Source organism: Gallus gallus, chromosome 2 (assembly GCF_016699485.2).
Source record: "Gallus gallus isolate bGalGal1 chromosome 2, bGalGal1.mat.broiler.GRCg7b, whole genome shotgun sequence".
In the NCBI taxonomy this organism is placed as follows: domain Eukaryota; kingdom Metazoa; phylum Chordata; class Aves; order Galliformes; family Phasianidae; genus Gallus; species Gallus gallus.
Genome location: NC_052533.1, coordinates 77888179 through 77908463, shown reverse-complemented (window position 1 = coordinate 77908463; position 20285 = coordinate 77888179). Strand labels below are relative to the sequence as shown.

General features: G+C 45.7%; 1 long non-coding RNA gene across 1 annotated transcript; it reads right to left on the bottom strand.

Annotated features, from left to right (window-relative positions):
* Positions 1-1712: 1712 nt before the first annotated feature.
* On the bottom strand, positions 1713-13138 carry LOC121109620. Its single transcript, XR_005857454.1, has 2 exons — positions 6253-13138; positions 1713-4784 (listed from the first exon to the last, which is right to left on the bottom strand). It is a non-coding gene; the product is annotated as an uncharacterized LOC121109620 (long non-coding RNA).
* Between the last annotated feature and the right edge of the window lie 7147 nt (positions 13139-20285).

Below are 20285 nucleotides of genomic sequence, written 5' to 3'. Positions count from 1 at the left end.
TCTGTGTCAGTACTCCTGGGGAAGCCTTCCAGCTCAGAGCTGGAGGGGAGGCTCTGTGATGATGTGCTTGCTGGAGGCATCTCCCTATGAGTGAGCGTGAGCTGAGGTCCTGCACTGCCTCTGAGCAGCAGTCCAGCTGAGCAGGGAACAGCAGAAGTACCAGTAACACGCAGCCACCTCTGAAAATGTGTGCCTTACTGCCTCCCTGCTTCATTTTCCACAGTAACAGCAGCAAAGGCTAATGGATCACATATTTGTTAATTTGTTATTTGGCTGAAAGGTGTTACCCAAACGGAGAGTGCAGTCCATTTCCCTCCCTCTGTGCATGTATCTAAGCCTACAGCAACAGATAGCTGCTGCTCTGTGTGTTGCTGTCGCAGCTTTACGCCAGGCCTTCGTGCCTGGGTCACTGCTGGCTGTGCAGTAACACTGCCCTCCCTTTGCACCACCCGTGACCTGCACAGCACCTTGTGCCGTGGGCTGAGCCAGCTGGGGCCCACAGCCAGCTGGAGCCCTGCCACCCTCCTGCAAGCTGCACGGGGCCGGCGGGCAGCGGCTGGGCACCTGCAGGTAGAGCCACACGCTTCTGCCGCAGCTGATGGCTTGTGTGGCTTTAGGGTCGCCTTGAAAATGTGGCCTCTCTTGTTCAGCGCTGTCGGCGCAGTGAACAATGATAGCTGTCTATAGGTGTTGCCATTTCTTTTCAGAAGGGTGTGAGGAACAAGCAATATTATTTTAAGCTGAAGCAACATTTCAAGGTGCTCAGGAAGGAGAAACTTACTCACCCACGGCAGTTCCTTGGGAACAGGAGCCAGCAGGCACAACGGCAGGGCAGTTTTATAATGAGCTTTGTGTGTGGGGTGTGGATTTGCAAGCACTGCCTACCAGTCCCCTTCTCCTTGCAGGGGGATTAACTCAGTGGATTACAGATGCCCTCTGAAGAGACTGGCCTAACTTAGATGGTCGCACCACGGCAGGCTTCCTGAGCACGTGAGGGCTGAAGAAGGAGACAGCGAGCACAAGAGAGGAGCTGAGAGCCTTCCAAATAACCACCAGCAAGGTTTTGGCTCTCACAGAGGCTCACAGTTCAAGATCACTGTGTGCACTGAGTTCATCCACGGTGGCATTTCATTGGGCTCAGCACAAAGCTGCACTCTGGGGGCCGTCATCTTTGGAAAAGCGACTTCTCAGCTGAGACAGAAAGCACGATGGCTTGCCCATGGTCCAACACAATCCTTGGGCAGTGCCTGGACTGCAGCATCAAGCTCCACGCCCTAACCAGTTTCTCCTGCCTCTGTTACCGCTTTGTAGCGTAGGCTCTCCCGTCTCCTCCCCAGTCGAGGCTATGGTTTTGTGGTCATTCTCACCTCTTCTTTGTCCCACCCAACATACCAGGATCTGCAAGCTCCCAGCTCTTTCCAGTTCTGTTCAGATATTCAAACCTTCACTGTAAGGCAAGAACTGTTCCACTGCGGTGTTACAATGCCACCTCCAAGCAAGGGAGGTACCCCAGCCAAGGAAAACTCCATTCTGCTCAGCTTGTCATTATTTTTGCAGTTCTCAATCATCCTGACACCGTGCTGCAGTGAGACACTTTGTGTCTCCCACCTCACACGTTTGCCAAGCAAGCTGTGACCCGGCCATAGCAAAAAGGAAGAGCAGCCGTGCTCACCTGTTGCACTCACACAGCTTCTGCTCTGGCACCTGGCACGCTCTGCCCGGCAAGTGTGCGTGAAGAATGAGGCTGTTTGCTTTCAGTGGTTGTTTATTCCTCTTCCCTGACACTCTGGCAGAACCCCACGTGTACTGCTCTTTGTGTCTGTCAATGCTCTGTGCAGCCAAGTGTCTCACTTCGTCTCTATCTGTCACCCACCAAAGCAGGCGCAATACAGAAGCACTAATAAGGTCTATCCTAAGAGAACATCTCCATTCACATCAGCAGAAGCTGTTAGCAAAGCACGAGTGTGTCAGTAAGTAAGCCAGGGTCCACAGTCATAAGCTGCCTCACAACCATATTATTTGAGCTGAAGACTTAACAGAAAAAGCCTCACCGGTGCCTGCAGCCCAGGCAGCCCCTCTCGTCTGCAGGACGCTGCTGTCCAGGCAGGCCGGCAGCATCTGCTGTGGGAACGGCTGCGAGTTGCCAAGCCTCCCATAGGGCTGCCAGGCACCGGTATTACTCTGCTCTATTCCTGGTGCTGGCAGTAGGGTATTAATGGATCTGGCCGTGATTACAGACAGGATAAGCAGGACCAGTGGCTGGAAAGCCTCTCTCTGAACATGCCTGTGGCTGCCTCTGGGGAAGGTGGAGCTGCTCCTGCAGCCCGGCCTCCCTCCCCACACCTGGCATGGACCCCTCGCACTGCAGGAGGTGATATTCTCATCTCGTGTGTGTGCGGAGATGCAGTCAGGGAGCTCCAGAAGAGATACTTGGTGTGACAATCAATGCCAATGCGTCCTCTCTTAGAAAAAGCCAACTGCACGCAGCAGCTTTGTGTCATCTCCAGAGTGACACAGCGTACTGGCGCTCCAGCCCTCTGGACAGGGACAGAGGTCTCTTTGCCTCCGGGCTGTGCTGCGCAGCACGACGCGTGCCCCCTCAGGCCCAGCCGAGGAGATGAAGCTTAGGGAGGAGAGGGCAGCTGTGCGGCGCGCTGTGACAGGGAGTCGTGCTCGTTGTGCAGCCTGACACCAGGTGGAGCTGCATAAAACAAACGGCAGGCCCCGGTGCTCTCACGGCGACGCTCCCTTTCCTCAGACAAAATGTCCCCTGCCTTGCCTAGCTTTTCTTCACGTTCCTCTCTCTTGCAGGCCGTGGTAGAAGAGGTCACGCTTGGCTCCCGGTGCATAGCTGCACGCACGCAGTCACGAAGCAGTTGCACACTAGCTGACTCTTTTCTCAGCTTCTGGAGGACTGGCATCTTTGCATCGCCGGGACAGCCCTGCATCTCCCCCCAGGCTAAGCCATTAGTGTGTGGGCAAACTCAGGCCGCAGCCATTGCGGGATGGGCAGGGCTGCTGTGCTCCCCCTGTTCCCTGCAGCCAGGGAGGGGGCTTTTTTGCTCTGAAAATGGACAGCTTAAAGGAAGAGCACTTCTGCACCTGTCAGTCATAGAATCAGAATGGCTTAGGTTGAAAGGAATCTCGAGTTCCAACCCCCTTGCCACAGGCAGGGTTGCCACCCACTACATCAGGCCGCCCTGGTGTTGTCTATTTCTTCGTCTTTAATTTTTTCTTCAGTGTAGCATGCCAGTGGCTTAAGCCCCAGGGATTTCAGAGAGCCCTGTTATGACAAGAGGCAAGGTTCCTTCAGCCTGCTCATCTGTTCCTGCACCAACACTTCTACATCTTCCCCACAGTAGCAGTTCTTCACTCCAGCATTCTCTGGCTCTTGTGCTCAGAGTGCAAAAGTAAAAACAACAAAAACAATTTCCAGAAACAAAACAGACCTGTCATCTGCCTGGAGGTGTTTCTCAAGAGGCTCCTAGAAATTTTCTAATATCGCTTTGCTTCCCCTGTACTTCTCAAGCCCACTCGTGACCTGTATGGCTTGGAAGCTGCAGATTTTTAAATGAAGGAGAAAATCCCCAAGGAAATAAAGCAGATGTTTTTCGTGTTATATACGTGTATAAAATGTATGTTTATTTATGTACGTATCTTTTATGTGCATATTTAAAAGGTCAGTGGTAGGTGTGGCTATTTATATATATATATGCATGTATGAATGCATACACATTTATACGTAAAAGGTCAATAGTGTCGGTAAAGAAAGCGAGTCTCAATATTTTGAGCTGTTCTGTTTAATTTAAAAACACTGTAGGTCACCTAGGATGGCCATAAGGGCTGGTAGTCATCACCACGTTCTGCAGGTTTTATAGGCTTACCTTCAGAGAAAATCCCCAACGCAGCCTTTTCTCTCTCAGCCTGCTAAATTCAACAGCACTCTTTATCATGGGGTACTTTCCATCTAATTACTGGAGGGAGAAGGCAACTGAAGATTGCAGTACAATTTTCCCCAAACAATCCTAATTTAAAATGAACTAAAGGGCCTGTGTGAAACCAATCAAGGAGAAGGAAGAAAAAAAAAGAGGTGGGTAACAGATGGTCCCAGAACTGAGGGAAGCTCTCTGAAATGAGCTCAACCAGACTTAGCTGTGAGAGGCTCCCAGCAAATAGGCCAAAATAGCCCCTGCTAAATACTGGAGTCATTATCAAATACGCAGATCTGTCTGCAAACAAGACAGTGTTTGTACTGAAGGGAAGACTGTAAAAAGTACAGCCTCCTTATTCTGCATGTTTACCACGCGTGACTTTATTAACAGTGTGTATTGCTGTTCAGGTGCCAATAATGAGCTTTCACCAGATGCTTCTCGTTCTCTTGTCAGTCCAATACAGGTGTGAATGCAATACATGTGTGATTTCATCCTGCCATTGTTATTGGGAGGTAGGAAAATCTGACTGCAATTGATCTTACTTGTGTTTCTGTATTCACTCCTCTTCAGAAGACTGATAAAGGCCCTGATCGAGCAGAGCACACGGACATATGCTTAGCTTCAAACAGCCTTGGTTTGTAGTTCCAGTGGTTCCCATCAATGGGAACAGGCACGTGCTGGCAACATGGTGCCGGGCTTGAGTGCTTCTGGGTACAGCCTGCACAGTTCTTTGCTTTCTGACCTCTGTGTTGGTCTCCCTCTGGAGAGCATTGGGGCAGAAGCAGGACTTGGTTCAGGAGGCACAGCTTTCAGATTTGGAATGAAGTTTGCAGTGACCGCTCTTCCCTCCCCCTGCAAGTGTAGAACACTGTCAGCACAACATGATGAAGTCTTGAATTCTCTTGTTGCCTTTTTCTTTTTTTTTTTTAACCAGTTTCCTAAGGATGTAAGGTTAATGTGACCGTATTCTGCACATTGCTGCTGTGCCTTCCTCCTCCAAGAATGCCAGAGGCAGGGATTTAAATGTAAAGTTGACAACTTGGAGAAACAGACTGCAAAATGGTAGGATGAAAATGTGTAAAGACAAGTGCAAGGTGCTAAACTTGTTTAGGAGTAATCAATTTCATGAATACAAATTGGGACCAAATAGCTAGGAAGTAGAGGAAAATTGGTTCTGGAGAATGCAGTGGGTCAGAGGCTGAACAAACCTGTGACAGACTGCTGTGAAGTAAATGAACACTGTCCGGGACTGTATAAACATCAGGATGGCCAGAAAGACCTATAAGCTGTCCTGAAGGTGTTTCTCCTGTATGTTTGCCACTGGCAAGGCCTCTGCTGGAGTTATCCGCATTGTCATTCATAAATGCAAGACTTGGAATAACTGATGTCAGAGGGGCTGTGGAAAGTCCAGTATTGGAAGCTTGTAAGTGTGCAATTGCGAGATGCTAAACTGCCAGCATCACTAACGTTTGCTCCTATGCTTGGGCAGATATCTCCTGGGGTTCAGGTCACCACGTGGTGACCAACCATAAAACACGCTGATGGAATAAAAAGGCTTCACACACTCCAGCTGTGCATGGAAGCCCTTGTTTTCAGCCAGTACCCGTGTGTTTGACCTTCAGGAGGCAGGACTATCTGTGTAGTCTGTGTACAGTCTGTGTACAGACTACACAGGCAGGACTATCTATGTAGCCTGCATCACTGTGCCTGTTTTACAGGGGCGGAAAGTAACGCTGAGGGAGAGAAAAGGCACAGCCACCAAAGATCTCCTGTCTTCCTATAGAAACCTGGGAGCAGCGTCAAGCAAGAGTCACGTGGAAAAAGAAAGCAATGATTGGAATAATGTAGGCGTGTGCTGTGTTTGTTTTGTTTTCAGTTTTAATACACTGAAAGACTTTGAACAGAAAAAGGCAACTATGGCCAGCTCCTGTCAGTTCTCCTTTCTCCATTTCACACTTTATCACTTGCAGATGACAAGGAAGATAACTGTGCTGCTCCACAAAGGCGTTGATGGCAGTGCTATTTTGTCTTACAAAGGTTGCAAAAAAAAAAAACTACCATGCAGAAAAAATGCGAAGGTGCAGCAGCACAGATTACCTAATGAGATTTTGCTCTCGACTTCCCTAACGGAGATCCTGGCTGACTGTGCTCAGGGAGACTGGAGAAGTTTCTGCCCAACTGCACGTTGCTAAAGAGACGTCCAAAAAACCAACTAACCGATTTCTTAACAGCATGATACCCAAGTCCCTCACAGACGCGCCTGGCTTTACCCTTCTAATCTTGCTAGCAGGAAGGAAAATCTGATTGCAATTAATCTTACCTGACAAATAGAGAAGTGAGCCAGAAAGGCAGAAGGGCTCGCTGAAGGCAGCGATGTGGCGGAACAGCAGAGCCGGGTCACGAGCTCAGCCCAACCCTGCCAGGCATTGCCCCAGGTGTGCAGACTGTACCTCCCATTGCAGCTGGGAACAGAATGCCCCCAACTGCCCTTAAAGTCAGCCTGCTGGTGGTTTTTTGTGTTCTCAATTCTTCCTCTACTTTATCTTTACCAGCGCAGTCAATAAATATTCTTAGCGCTGTCACAGACGAGTCAGATTCAACATTATTTGTTGTGTTACACTGCTGTGAGAGCCACGCACGGAGCAGCTCTCCAGCTGTCTCCCACTGAAAAGGAAATACTTTGATGGAAAAATGAGACTTGGTAAGCTCTGGTGCCATTGTGCTCACCTGGCTGAGCTGGGGGCACAGAGATAGGTGGGCAGAGGGGAAAGGGTGATATTACTCAGTGTGAGCAGCACTCTGAGGTCTCCTGTACCCGTAGCGGTGTCAAGAGCTGCTAAGGGCTGGTGTAAGGAAACATTCTCTCACCTGTACAAAGATATAGATATATATATAACATATATATAGACATGCATAGAAGGAATTTGAGAAACAGTACATCACCATGTAATACAGTGTAAATTACTGTTGACATGTGTGTTTCTAGAGAAAACAGATCAGTTTTATGATACCTACACTTGTATTAAGAAGACTGTGGAGGGTGAGCTATTCAACTGCTCGTCATACTCTCTTAATTATTTATTCCTTTTCCTTTAAGGAGCGGTTTGTAAATGCAATATGCATTGCTTTATGCACGCTGTTCATGTTGAAAGGCAAACCTGCCTTAGAATAACAAATTGCCTCACCTGTGAGCAGCACAAAGACTGACGCAAAGCATTCTCTTGTTAAGATGTGATCGCCAACACGATGACTTTTTCTAAAATGCAGTTTTAATAGTTTCGCTATTCCTAAACATATTTGACTGTTTTGCTGTCATGTTCTGCAGCTCATTATTTCCCAGCTGGGAATAGAGCAGACCGTGGGCCGAGGCAGCTGGCAGATGGACAGGGAGGAAGAGCTGCCATCCCCAGCAGGCCTCACCCACACTTGCTGGGGAATTGCTTTCCTCAAAGCACAGCCCCAGTTTAGGTTAGCTGGCAGCTATTCGTTTCTGAAGGAGTCTTATGATACCCAATGCTAAAAGAAATGCAGCAAAGAGATGTATTGCTACATCTCACCCCACTTTACAGCAGCAATACCCCCCCCCCCTCGCAATACATGATACACAGAAGAAAAATCTATCACAAATGAAGACTTTATTCCCTCCTCACACTTCCATTTCTTCTTATGTCTTATGCTATGAACAGAACTAATTGGAAAACCCACACCACTAATTTTCCTTTTGGTTTTGGACTGATGAATTCACCAGCTCCTAGATAGACTGGAAATGCCAATTACTCCAGTCAAGTGTTTTTGAGGGAAGAAGAAAGGAAGGCCATCCAAGCACACTTATTTAGATGTCTGAGAAAAGAAGGCAGAGTGAACTTTTGAGTTCAGGACATGGAGGCCCCCGGGGGCTATCTTCACTGCAGCAATGACAATAAATAGCGTTGGTTCCGATCTCCCACAGTTTGACTGTGCAGCTGGGAAAGCGGATGAGTTTCTTCAACATGTGCTCTGTATCCCAAAATACATAATAAAATGCTTATGGTGCATATGGGACTTGGCTGTGCGATCGTTTTGCAGGCAGGAAAGCGAGGGAAAGGGCTGCTGGGCCATAAACACACTGCTGCTGCACCAGGGCTTTAGCCCCTCACTGGGACTCCTCTCATCCTCTCCAAGTGAGCCTTTGTTTGACTGCTATCAAACCATGGTGACAATCCAGGGAGTCATGGCCAAAGTGGCACTGTGAAATTCCCTATCCTGTGCCACGTACCTGTTATGTTAGCATAAAAGAATGCAAATTCACGTGCCTCCATTTGCACACCGTGCTGCAAATGAACAAAATACATGACTTTTCCTAGACACTTCTCCCATGGTGACCATGGTGACCAAGATGGCATGACCAAGTTATGGTAATTATTTGCAAATGACAATGTTTGTACCGGCAGTAGGATTGCTGAGTTAGGGGCTTCCGTCCATCCAGTTGGAGGGCAGCAACAACAGCACCTGAGGTGAATTGTTCCTTTTCTGTGGTTGGAGAGCTGCTGCTGGCTGCACATAACTGCCTCCAACCTATGGGAAGGGCACAGAATGCCCAGGAGACCCTCTGGGACCAACAGAGATTCACCGCGACAGTTTTCACAGTGAGTTATTGGGATTGTCCCCATTCAGGGATTTGCTTGCCATTCCTCAAGCAAAAGCTGCCTCGGTTCCAGGAGAAGATCAAACATATTAGCTAAATCCCACACACGAGCACTGGGTCCTCCCAGGCAATTTCTGGTCAGCACCAGGAAGGCCACAGTGCTGTGAGTGACTGCTCCCCTGTGACTGACTGCGCTGGCATGGCACACACATCAGGAAGAGCACTCGTGTCCTGCAAATTGCAGGGCTGGAGCCTGGGACTTCAGATCCTTTGGGATGGAGACCCCTTTTAGCTGGGGTTATATACAGTGCATAATAATAGCCCTGTGCCTAGCATAATGATGGCCTATCACGTCTACCCATTAGCACTGATGATCGTGTCGCAGTATTACCAACAGTTTGCTTCTCCAGAAAGCAGCTGGATGGCAGAAGGCACTAAAAAGTTTCCCTCTGCTAACCTACCCGGTGGCACAAATAGGGGATGCTAAATCCCTGTAAAAAGACAAAACCTTCCTTCCTTCCCTCATTAAAAGGCACTTTCTTAGGAGGAGGTTAATTATTTAACGAGCCATCTGATTCGCCCCCTTAACCCACTTAGCTTGGCTGTCCTGGTGCTCCGTGTGCTGTGAGGATGCTTGGCGGTCCCCACAGGCAGGAGGGATGCTCCAGTACCTGCCCAGGACTGCTGAAGCGAGCTCCTCTCTGCAGAACGGGGGGATGGAGGCTGGGGCGGCTGCACGTCTCCCCTCCTGCCCTACCACAGCAGCCCCTGCTGCAAGGGCACGCGGCCAAGACTTGCATGGAGGATGGCTGCAGGGCCCTTAACAAGAATGGATTTGTTAGGAGGATGAAAGTGGCACCTTTTAGCACGGCTGATATGATCTTGCAGTCGCACAGTGTGGAAACACATGCAGACACTCCCATGCAGATAATCTGGGGCTGCATCCATCCCAACTTTCCAAAATATCACAAGAAAATACAGTTGTGTTTACCAGAATCCTTCTTTCAGTGAGTGCCTGAGCCTGGAGCACTGGAGCACTGTGGCATGCCACATCCACACAGGTGGCAGAGGCAGCTAAATAGAGAGTGAGAGCAGCAGGCAGCAATAGCCCACACATGTCTGTGGAACTGCAGCTCTGCATTCCATGTGCTCAGCTCTGCCCCATCCCAACCCTCCAACACCTGCTCTCATTTCAAAATGCTTGAAAATCATCCAGCCACATCTTTGACCTTCACAGACACTGCTTTCATAAGCCTTCCTTGGTCAGCCTCAACAGATCCCTATGGTGAGAAAAGGAAAAGACCCATTTTTAGGGCAGAGGTCCTGCAGGGAAGAGCCCCGCCCTATGAGTGCTGTTGTGTCCCACAGCGAGTGATGATGGGGCTGATGGGACAAGGCACTGCCTCTCCCTTTCAGAGGAAACCTGAAACAGGTCGGCACCAAGACCTCTAGGCTCAATTCATTCCTAAGTTGGACACAAACATATTTTCTAAGCCTATGCTCTATATTCTACTGCTATACACGTTGTAAAAATTATGGAGAGGAAAAAAAAAATGCATTAAGTGGCAATTACACTCTGTTAAGCACACTTTAGCACGACAGTATTACGCCTAACAGACAACCAGAGTCCCATGAAAGAAGCAGGGGGAAAATTAGCAGCACCAGCAGAGCGCTGACTGCTGTGACAATCGGTCATTAGCAACATGGCTGTGTGCTCAGCCCGGCACAGCCGCGCTGATGGCCGTCCTGCTGGCGCTGACTGCTTCCAGCACACGGCTGGCTGTAAGAACGCGTAGGGCACGTCCCGATCGCTCCAGATATGTGTTACCTGTAAAGCAGTGTCATACCCGAATAACGGAACTAGCTCCTCGTGAGGGTTTTAAGATGGCTTTTTTCATTTGAAGCCTGAGTTAAGGCTTGCGCGTTGGTTGAAATGAAAGCCCGCTAACTGCGGATGATCAGGGCGTTTGTTCCAGCTTAGGAAAAGACAAATGGCTTGATTAATAAGGACCTTGCTGGAATACTCCGTTTAATCAGAAACTTCGTATCAATTGTTTTAATAGATCAAAGATCAGGAGAGATGGAGATTCGCTGATTGCTTATTAGCATCACAGTTTGTCCTCTACTGCCCTGCACGCAGCGCTTCTGCACAATACAGAATTTCTGGGCTCCTAATCCAGATATTATTCTTTTTCAGGGAGCTTTCAGGCAGAGAGGATTTGCAGCTGGTGGAAAGGTCTGCTCTGTATTTCTAAGTGGAACGTAAATGTGCTATGTGACCTGGGGGAGCTCATTATGCTGTTGGTCCCTTTACTTTCCCCAAAGAAACTCAAGACTTACTTTACTCCTATGCACTATGAGAATCATTTCATCAGCGCCTGTAAGCTTCAGAGGTCGACAGTGTGAGGTAAGACACATGTACTATTTGTTTTCTCTTTTGAAACGCTTTGGAGCATGATGTTACGAGATTAAATTTGAAACAAAATAAGTGCTGTAACACTGCTTCTAGATGAAGCACATTTTCCTAACTTGTCCCTTATTTGCTGATGCTAAGCCCTTGTGTCAGCCCCAAACTGAAGGAAATTCATTGCACCACCAGCAATACGGCTACCTCCATCTTTAGTATCAGTGCACGCAGCCAGCAAGCTAAGTTAGCCACACATCATGTAAACCTCCCTTTCAGCTGCACAGCTCCTTAAAATTCATGTATAACTCTGTAAGGTGGAGCCCATCGAGGGGCCAAGCCAGCGAGGCTGCCAAGTTGGCTGTGTGTTGGAAGCTGTTTGTCTGAATGTGGTAGATTACACCTCTGTGTGAGCCTGTCAGCCAGAGCCATAATCATCCAAAAGCTTTCAAATGCTCTAAGGACTGTTTATAGATGCTCTCCTCCCTGTACAACTAATGGGCTCAGACACCTCCATCTGTAATGAGCGTACTCTCATTAGAGTTTTGTTTTAAGGCAAGGAGCACTCGGCAAATTTACGTTTCTGATGTGGCCAAAAATCTGAAGTGAAATCAAAATGTAAAATACCACAGCATGATTTCATACATTTCTGTTCTTGCCTTCAGAGGCCTCGTGGCAGTAACGGGAAGAATATCTTATAAAAATCCCCAGACACTCATTTCTAGAGAGCTCAGTGTGCTCCGTGTGTCTTAAATCTCAAGTGTGCATTCAGTCTGTGTGAGTAACCTTCATACATAAATACATATAAGAGGAATTACATCTGTGTCTATGTAATATGTATGTATACACACATTTTCAGGCCCCCTTTCTCTCTGAGACGTCAGCAACCTCAATCGTTAGTTGGCCTCCCCGTTATTAGGTCAACTGCTAATGGCCAGAGCAAGCACTTCTGAGAGCATGCTTGAACTCTCATTATGTCTGGGGCACAGAAGACTTCTTTGGCTGCAGAAGTACTGAAAAGATCAAGTTCAAGGGAGTTCCAACAAGGCAAAGTAAGACTAATTGCACTTCACCCATCTGTGCTCCATCTGAAAGCGCCGAACACCAAGAGCCAACAGGGGAGCTTAGGGGCAGGACGAGCAGGTGTAGGTGTTTCAGATTCAGGCTGCGATGAGTTAGGATGTATGTATGCACAGCTTCAGCTTCTTCGACTGCATGAATCATTCAGAGCTTACTGACGACCATTAAAAGCAAGTGAGCCAAATGTTTTATCTTGCAGAGCTGTCCTTAGGGTATTTAATTAAAAATGGACTCCTGACCAAAATAATTTCATCAGATTATTTCTCATGAAAGCATTACTGTGAAAGAAGGTAATTAATTGGGAAAGACTTATCCCTTGGCATGTTCTTCTATTATAAAAGTAATTCCCATTCACATTCCAGGTGTTCTGGCAAGAAAGGAAGGACCATAGCTGGGTATGTGGCTTTTTTTTTCATCCGTAGAGTATTTCAAGATGATTTGACAAGTGTTTGACAAACGACACTTTTTGCTTCTCCATTAAAGTTGACATTAAACTCTTGTTTATCATGGAAGGCTGTCGTGTCAACGTTAATGCTGAATTCTCAATTACTTTCTCGAAGACAGTCCAAAAAACCTCACTCAGCTGTTCATACACATCAGAATTTGATTTTTGCTACGCTTCCTTACTTAAACATAACAAACCACATGGAGACAGTCCATCATTGTTAGGATTCAGTATCTCTGCCCTTCCAATAAAAACACGTGAATGGAAAACATGATAAAAATCCCTTAAGATTCTCTTATTTTGAAGACTGTAGGAAAAAGAAAAATGCTATAGACTGAAGTTTCCAGATACTTTTTGAGTCCAAAAAAACTAGATATAACTGTTTTTAAATAACAGCTAGAAAACTTTTCAGGTCTCCTGTTCACATAATAAAGAAATAGTAAAGAATAGGAACCTGATATAGTCTTAAAAACAATAAGAATAATTTAATTTTTAAAAAATGCTCACATTCTAAAAACTGATGTTGATAGAAGTGCCATTATTGGTGTCCCATTTGTCTTGCAACTCAGTCATTTGTCCACAAGTTCTTCATTTCCACCCCTGATGATACATCAGTGTGTACATGGAATAATGCTTCAACATTCATGAAGGCATTTCTCCCTTAATACAGCTGTAGAGAAATGAGACGCAGAGAGAGTAAGGAACCCCTCCACAGTCACACAGGAATTCTGCCCATCATGGCAGTTGTTGTCTCCTACATCCCAAGCTGAGATATTAATCACACTCTGGAGCATCCCCACTCATTCCTGGCCAGCCCAGACAACTTCCTCCTGCAGCTGAAAGCCCAAGCCATGGTCTTCACAGCCTACAATGCCCAGTTACTAAGCTTGACAAACAGATTCCTGTTCTGCAACAGAATTCTGGCATTTTCATCTCTGAATTATTCTAGTATAATTTAATTCACAATAAATAAATTAAAAACAATATACTTCAATTTTTAAAACTGCATACAAGTCAGCAGCAGAGCTGTTTGACATTGTAATTCAACAGAAAGCCAGACAGCTAGGTTTAAACAGGAAGGGAACAGTGCTTTGCAGGAGGTGCCATGAGTGCTGTATCTGCCTCCCTCACTGGTCCAACAGCTCACAACAGCATCTAATGCAAACCTGCCCTCTCTTGCATTGGTGTCAGATTGTTAAAGTTCACACTTTGCTCATTTGTTGTTGGATAGCCTTCTTTTCGATCAAACAAAAAACTTGTTTGTTTGCCTCAAAATATCAGCAAGGATGTGTCTTTCACGAATCAAACTAGTATAGAAGACGGCTTGGTTTGCCACCTTAATCTGGAAAGAAGTGCCAGCACGGCCTTCCCACCCTCCCACCCCACCTTCCATCTCTACCTCCTCTGCCCAGGGAAGGTGAGCTGTGGGTCACAATCCCCTGACTAACGAACAGTTCCAGCACCTCTTTTACTGCCTTGTTCTCCAACTAAAAGGAGTGCAGTATATCTTAACGGTAAGGGAATCAGTAACCCAACTAAATGGGAGCACATCACAACCTCCTGAGGAGCATGCCACTCAGAGGCATTATACATCTGGACAGCACGGGCCCTGATCACCGAAGCCTTTCTCAGATGTAAGATACTTTGTTTTTTACATCTCTTAGAGCACTTTATGTGTTGAGCTCTCAGCTGGGCCTGTTCTGAGACCAATGAGATATCAGTACTCAAGCAGTCTTGCCCTAGCACAGTGAAGAAAGGAGATGGCAGGACCCTAGAGGTATGGTATGCCGAAAGACACCACACAGTGTGTAATCCTGGGATGCAGAGAGCAGTGCGACCAGGCCTCCCTCCTGTGTAACTTGGCACTGGTAAGTTCAGACAAGTTATGTTAACATTGGCTTGATCCATCACTGACACTAGAGTAACAGCAGCACAGCTATTACCAAACATTTGGTGTGTTCTTCTTCCTCCTAGTAAAAGAGATTTTTGCAACCTTTCCTGGCCCCTCAGCTGATATAAATCTGTACGAGCCCGGAATAATATCTTCTTATGTTTGTCGTATAATATCCTCTGCAGCATTGCATCAGATCAATGTCCAGTTTCCCTGATTTATCCCCACAAAACGGTGCCTCTGGGTAAACCGTGTCTTACATTATTCGCCATTTGACAACAGTAACTTTATTCACTACACTGAGAAGGAAACGATTTATTTACACCACATGTAACAAATATCCCAGAGAATTATTCCTTGATTAAGCATTAGACAAGATGGTAATGAAAGATCTTGTTTCACTGGACAGCTAATTGCACTTGCTGGGCATGGCAGCTGAAGAATAATGCAAGCCAACGCAGAGATGCAGTAATTCCCTTCAGGACACGCCACGCACAATTCTGCAGTGAAGGAAGTCAGCTGGGGCCCTGTTGGCCAAAATGTCATTAGTGACATTAGGAAAATGCCACTGCTTGCTGATTTATGCAAAGTCCAGGGATTCTTCAGAACTAGGGAGAATGCTGCCTGTGAATTTTAAGTCCAGCAAAGACGCAGTTTCATATGGCTTTTGCAAGTATTTTTGTCATCCCCACTTTTTTACCCTAAGAAAACAGCAATAAAAGATCACGGCTTCTTACTTGATTCAGACACTGAACTAAAAATGTAATTACTTACACTGGAATAATGGACTTTGCACTACAAGGTTGCTAGAAGATTAAAATGTTATTTATTTTACTAATTCCTTGTGCCTCCACGGAGGATATCTGGTTACACAGATCTTACTGCATTCACTCGCAGTTCATGTGCACGCACTGTATCACCCTACCCTTAGATAAATCCCAAACACTGCAGGCCAATGGTGATCTCCAAACAATCAGCACAAGAAGTCTGTAGTTCTCCCTCTTCCATTGCATTTGGGTCTGCAGCACTGGCTGACTGCTAAATGCAAGGTACATTAACAAATACTGAATGTTTGTGGAATTTTCCTGCGGCTTCATGTCACAACTTACTCCCTTTTACCGTATATCCAGATGATTCAGTTCTCATCAGATTTCTTTACTTGCCTCTAAATGGACTCCTGGATATTTGACCATACTGCCCTTAGTTCAGCTCCTGAAACTATCAGCAGAGGGACATCTTTCCTTTTTCAATTTCCTTTGAATGTCATTTACCCATGATTCTGTTAGGAAAATGAATTTCTTTTGTCTGCAGTTAATAAAAGCAGAATTAATATAATTGAGATGGGAGTTTCAAACCCAACCTGCCTTCCAATTTCTTTCAATTACGTTTCATTAAAATTACCCCATGTCATCGGTAACAGTTATGTCAGGTTTACGTGTCAAGGAGAGAACTCAGCTTCAAATGACAATTTTCCACCAGACCAAAACCATGGCAGTTCTGTAACTACATTATTGAGCATCCATACTGTTATTCCTCAAGTGCAAATTTCTGTGTATAACTCCTGAGTAAGTGAGTTCTTTCCTTATGCAGCTCCTGGGTGTGCCACTTAGCTTATGCACAACTGACCAACACTGCTTTAGTTTATAGTAAATATCCCTCCGCATCTTTGTATTCAAGTGAGACACTACTTTGGGAATACAGGAATTGCACAGCACTTCATTCTGCTCTAACAGAATTTGAGTTGTTCAGGGGAGCAGGCATCCTAACAAAAAGACAAGCAAATCTCATCCCATCAGGGCATAAGGCATTCCTTTCTAGAGATGTCAGACTCATCAGAAATTGTGCAATTAGCACCACTGATAATCTTTTGTGGGGTTTTTTTTGGGGGGGGGGGAGGGAGGTTACTTATACTTTTACAAAACTCCTATTAAGATCTGTCCTTAACCCATTAGCACAAGTAATAGGCAATATGATTATATGCATTCAAAATCACCGCTTTCTCTGATTTTCTCAGCTGAGTCTTATTTGCTCTGAATCTTACGATTTTCTGATTCACTTTACTGGTATATTATGGTAATATTTTTTCTTTTAATTACTTTCTCGCCACACAGCACAAAGACTTCTTAGAGAATCCCAGCATAGGGAAGCCTTGTGAGCTATTCTAAGGAAGAAAAGAACAGAAGATGGTCTGAAATCCAGGGAGGGCTGAGGAAATTCTCCCTCCCCACATCCTGTGGAAGGGGCTCCAGAAGGCAGAGCAGACTCCCCCCTCACACAGGACCTGGTTCCCGCTTTTGTTTCTTGCACAGAGTGGCAGAAATTAGCGGATAACACCTCAGCTCCATACGCACACAGGCCCACTGCATTTATGCAGAAGCACAGGTAGGTGTTGATACACCAGCCCTGTTCTTGGAGACTCTCGCTGTAGGAAAATGAGAAAATAAACTACTTAACTGTGCAAGTAATTTCAGCTGGAGCCGATTATCCGTCTGCTAATACAGTGCAGCCTGGAAGCTCTGCCAGTGACAGATTAAGGTCAAATAAATGATCATTCCTAGGCGATATGCTCCTCTTCCTAAACGTGTTTTTCTCTCCACATGCTGCTCTATGGGGAAAGGCTGATCAAGGAGATGATAATAATGCCGCATTATTCGTGTTTGGCAGTGAAGGGTGCAGCAGTTTCTAGAGTAACACTGGGGTCCAGACAGTGCATATATGGCAGAGACCCTGGTCTAAAGAGCTTACAGGCAAAAAGACAAAGCAGAGGAAGACTTAGAAAAAGAAACCACTGTTATTTTATAAAAGCAGAGGCCTGGTGGGAAGTGGGCCCTAGCTGTGTAGACATGGCGTGTGCCTTACAGCCTGCACCCAGCAGGGTGAGGGTGACAGGGTGAGGCTGAAGCCCTTCCATTGTGATATGCATATTTTCCCCTAACCAGAATTTATGACAATATATATATATTTTTTTTTGCAGAAACACATTTTCTAACAGGCTGTTAACATCACTGACCCTCTGGCCTGCACAGCTGTGTGCACCCACACAAACTTCAGGCAACGAAAGGCAAAGTCATGCTATGGAGAGTCTTTAACAAAGGAAGTTAGAGGCACAGTGTCTCTGCGGTCTGAAATAGAAGAGATCGGGCAGCCAGTATTTGATAGCATTCAATTTTATGATGGAAAGGTTGCCGAGGAAGGTAACTCAGGCTTGTTTCAGTTTAGGACACAGGCCTTGAGTACTAAACAGGAAAGTCTCGTTCACTCAGGAACACTGAACCATTGCGAACCTTTGTGCTGGCAGCATACCACTGCTCTAACTAGGAGAAAGGTCCTTTCCTCACAGCCAGGAGAAGCATGGGCACGTTGAGGATGGCTGTGCCAGTCTCCTTCTGCTTGAATACCTTCCAATGAGAGCTGCTGGGTGGTGTTACACAAACCCAGCATCCCTGTACACTAATCCAAAGGCGTCTGCACAAGGCTTGTGTAACAGCAGCAGGGCAAGGCGTGGCAGGGCCTACTTGGAGGGATAAGGGCCTGGAGGCCTGCCGGCCCAAAGGTCATGGCAGTGTAGGGGATTCTAGTTCTCATCTCTCCTTATCTTTTATATCTCCTGGGTAAAAATAATAATAATAATAAAAAGGAGAAAGAAAAAGGAATGGTAGAAGTGAAGCAAAGATGATTTCAGAAGAGAACAGTTCACTGTGAAACAAAATTTGCCACACACAGAAAAAGCTTTTTCAAAGGAGTTTTAAGAATAAACAGTGGTCATAAGCGTGCACTAATTTACAGTACACTGCTGGAGGTGCTAAGGACATGGATTTGGTCAGTCTACGGTGAGCAAACATATTTAGCTACCTGACACACGTGCCTTTCCCTTTCCCTTAATATTTATGCAGCTTCTATGTCTGTTTTTCTCGATGACATGGGTACGTTTCAGTTGCAGCAGTGACAGAATAAAACTTTTGAAAAATAAATCAAGGACTTTGAAAAGAAGGAATAGAGACCCTTGGGGAACAAGGACCATACATCCGGTGACCAGTAGCCAGTGAGGCTCAAAGGGCTGCAGAAAGGCATCACTGGGGAAAAGAACTCATCAGAATATTTATGGAAAGTCAGTATTCAAAGACGACATCAGAGTGCTTTCTCTTTTGTTTTGGCTGGTTGCTTGCTTTTTTATCATGCCAGAACAACACACTTAAATATATATATATATATCTTGAAAGCAGCAAAGAAAATTAGGGTAAAAAAAATAAAGTCATAAAAACAACCCTCCTAAAAAACAAGGATTTTTGCTTGAGTGTTGCTGGAATATTTGAAACTTGCTGAAGTTTTAAGGGTTCCTTGCAATGGGAAAATGCTAAGCTGCCTTAATCACAGAAGGACCAAGAGGCAAAATCTCTGTTACGGAATCCTTGATATCAATCAGGAGCGTCACGGACTTCTCTTCAAAAGTCCAGCACAGAACTTCAGTTAATAAGCCTTGCTCCCCATGAATGGAACGTTGGTCACATGAAATCACTTTGTGATGTCCTGGGGCCACACGTGAAAAGTTTGAAGTGCAGGAACAAAGGTTGAGGGTAGACACAAAGAAGTAGCCAAGAACTTGGCTCAGCAAGGTGTACTTCCAAATCACTGGTTCCTGACAGCTGAATTCTTAGTTATGCAGTTTTTACTAATTAATAACTAACTTGTGTAGTCATGCCTCACATCAGCAAGTATTCAGAGGGTGGAAGCTTGATCCCAGATTGCAGCAGAATGAGCTCAGACAAACCACAATTTCGGGGGCTACTCCCAGTTTGTGCATTGTTTTGTAGTATACGTATCAGAGTAAGTAACAGATTTCAAGGACTGCCACTTGCAAGCAAGCTTTCAAAGATTGTGTACTTAGCACCATCAATAACCACATTATCTTAAAAAAAAAAAGGTTTAAATAGTTCAGTTTCTCTCAGATTTCTGCTGACAGGTCAGGTATTCCCCTGCTGAGCAGCCCCTGACTGGCATTCCCCAGCTGAAACCATGGTGCTGGACTGGGGGAGGTTCTATTCACCCAGCCTATGCCACCCACTCTTCCTCCACAGCTAGAAGACAGGAGCCCACCTGTGGCACAAAGGTGGGAAGGTCAATGACAGGAGTGGCACCACCTGTGCTGAGCTGCCCCACCACCACACAAAGGGAGGAACTCCACCCACTACAGTGCTTGGGCTGCTGCCTTGGCATACACAGTGCAAAATGACTCGCTCCCAAACATTAACATGGGGAAACGAGGAGTAAACTGAACCTGTCTCTCACAGCACTCAGATCTGCATCTCTTGCAATTCTGCAGTGTTTTAGAGTGTTACTAATGCATTTTTCTTAGCTTGCCGAGGGATTTGTTGCTCAGAGGTAAATAAAAGCTGAGTGAGGAACGTGGCATATGCCACTAGAATGAACCCTAAATCCCAGCAGCGCAATTCCAGATAGGTTTAATATGGATAAATAGAAGGCAGGTTTGTAAGATAAAATGTTAGATCTCTGTTGTTGTTGCTTTTGTGTTGTTTTTCTTTTTTCTTTTTCTTTTAATAATTGAATAATGTATTTTTAATTTAATCAAGAACCAAAGACAGGTACAGCAGGAGGCAGAATTTTTGTTTTTGCTTTAAATTAAAGGCCACTACACTGTTTTTAATTGGCAACCTGTCCCTCTCAGCTGATCAGATGAATGTCTCAAAATCCCATGGTAACCTGTTAAAAACGTATCCCTTGTGGTTTATCTTCAAAGTATGCAGTGCAGCATATCACAGTGCAAAATCCTGTAATGGTACTGACAGGTTTGTTACAGGGAGATTGTGTTTCCCTATCTCAGTAATATTATTAGATTTTTGCCTCCACAACAAAAGCAACAGTCTTCTTAATTATGTTGTAACCCATTGTTC